Source organism: Mus pahari, chromosome 1 (genome assembly GCF_900095145.1).
Source record: "Mus pahari chromosome 1, PAHARI_EIJ_v1.1, whole genome shotgun sequence".
Taxonomy (NCBI): Eukaryota; Metazoa; Chordata; class Mammalia; order Rodentia; family Muridae; genus Mus; species Mus pahari.
In genome coordinates, this window is record NC_034590.1 from 169,209,453 (window position 1) to 169,212,088 (window position 2,636).

The window sequence follows — 2,636 nt, forward strand, 5'->3', positions numbered from 1 at the left end:
CTTTGTAGACCAGGCTGGCCTCGAACTCAGAAATCCACCTGCCTCTGCCTCCCAAGTGCTGGGATTAAAGGTGTGCGCCACCACGCCCGGTCTTCTGCAACTCTTAATAGACCATACAGTAGAGTCTCTAGGTCCCACAAGATTGTGGCCTCCAAGGTGGTTGTCTGGCTTTGGTGGCCGGGTCTTAGAAGGTAGACTGGGTAACATGGACAGTACTCATGCCTGCGCTTTTTATTTGTATGTGTTTGTTTATTCCTTTGACACAGGGTCTCATAGAATACAGGCTGACTCCTGAGTCCAGAGCTTATATTGAGCCACCACACCTCACTGTTGTCTATATTTTAATTGATAAATACCCTCTTGAAGGTCTCTTCAGGAGTTATAAATGTTTGAAAATAAACTTTTACAAGGGCACATGTCATGGTCCGCCTGTGCTAATGAGGCACACCAGAAGCCAACTGTTTCTAAGTCAGCTGGTAGAGTAGTGTGGGGCTCTGTGGTTTTGATAAAGGTCCTGGTTAATTCTTTACTTAGGACAACAGAAGTTCACCTTTCACTCTGCTAACTGAACAGTCTGAAGCATCAACTACACACACACACACACACACACACACACAACAGTGAGGACCCATTTACTTCCATACACTGATTTGTAGCCTGTGGATGGTGGAGGCGGGACCACAGCTGCTGTTCTCAAGACGGACAAGAAACAACTTTGGAGAACTCTACCCAGGTATTTCCTTCTTCTATGCTGCCTACATTGATCTTCCAAAAATGGAGTCCATTCATAACACAGCTGATGCGCTTCACCCAGCCCTTCCTGGTCATGTGACATAATGGCCTTGGGGGACATGAACTGGCCCTGGCAGCTCTTAGCTGTGTAGTCACTATGCCCCCCTGGGATAAGTTCCGTTAGGACTCGCTTCTGTCCTGGTAAATGCTAGTGCCTTCCAATCTGCGGCCACTTTTGAGTACTTTGTAGTTTCTTTATTCTTCCACCCTTCTCTACCCCCTTCTTCCACCCTTTCTACCCCCTAACAGAAGGCAGGAGAGGAAAAAAAGGACAGAGCAGAAGGAGGGTTTTGATATTGTTAGACTACTTCCTGCTGATTAGGAGCATTGAGTTCCTCGGGGCAAGTTTGATCTTCACCATCAGGATAGCTAATTTCTTCTTGTTGTTTCTTCTTTGTGCATGACTACTTAACAAACTGCAACCAACTGCAACCAACCACCAACTGGTCCCCAGAATTCCAAACATCACACAATCTCAGAAACTATCTGCAGCTGGCTGGCAAACCCACGCCCCTGCTAGAGCACGAGGCAAATCAGAGTCAACTGCTATGGATAATCTGAAGCAGCTCCATATCCCACACCTGGATTTAAAATGAAAACACATTCTTATATTTCTGTGTTTTTAAGGAAACCAAAATTCTAGCTACTGGCCTGCCTAAGCTTGCACGGAAACCAAGAGGCAGATATGAAATGCTTGCCAAACAGACCTTCACACTATGGAAGGAAAATGTCATCAACTTTGGCCACTGTCCTCTAAGTAGGCGTCCCAATGACAGGGACAGTTTCAGTCAAAGTCATACTTTCCCATACCTGATAATGTTTTTGTTACTTTTCTATTGATGTGAAGAGACACCATGACCAAAGCAGCTAATAATGGAAAGCATTTAATTGGGGACTTGCTTACATTTCAGAGGGTGAGTACATGACAGCCATGGCAGGAAGTATGGCAGGAGGCAGGCATGGTCCTGGAGCAGGAACTTAGAGTTTACTTCTCTCTGATCCACAAGTTGGAGGGAGGGGAGAGAGAGAGAGAGAGAGAGAGAGAGAGAGAGAGAGAGAGAGAGAGAGCGCTAATTGGGAATGACATCTACTTTTGAAATCTTCAAGCCCACCCAATTGACACACCTCTTCAGACAAACAATTCTAGTCCTTCCCAAGCAGTTCCACCAACTGGGGACCAAACATTCAAACATACAAGCCTGTGGGGGCCATTTTCAGTCTTTTTCACTAGTCCTGGCTCCCCCATAACAAGGGAACAAGCTCAATTCCTCAGCTCCAAGCAAGTCTACGATGTCCAGATGCCCAGCCTGCTTCATCGCAATGGTTATCATCAGTAACGTCAGATCTAATCACGCTGGATCATTGAGCCACAAAGGGCCAGTGACAGAAAGCAGCTCTGGCAATTACGGGTCCCACACTAACGGGATGTGGTCACACTGTTCATATCCTGCTTGGCTGGGACTTACACATCTCTAGACTCGGGACTCAGCGCAGAGCAGAAGTTCACCGGGGATGGAGCTGTTGCAGAGACCATCTGACTGCTTCAATACTCTGCCTACATCACGTTGTTAAGCATAGATGGTCCAGTTGCCTTACCTCATCTCTCAGTTTTGGAGGAGCAAAGCCCCAGCATATAGTGAGTGCCTCAGGAGACATTCGCACCACATCAGATCATACCACAGGCCTCTGGGAGAGGTACTGGTTACCTTCTGGAATTCTGGCACGGCAACACAACTATCTGAGCACCTATTCTTTAGGCAGATCCCACGATGCCAGAGAACACACACACTAGTCATATCTCTCTCTCTCTCTCTCTCTCTCTCTCTCTCTCTCTCTCTCTCTCT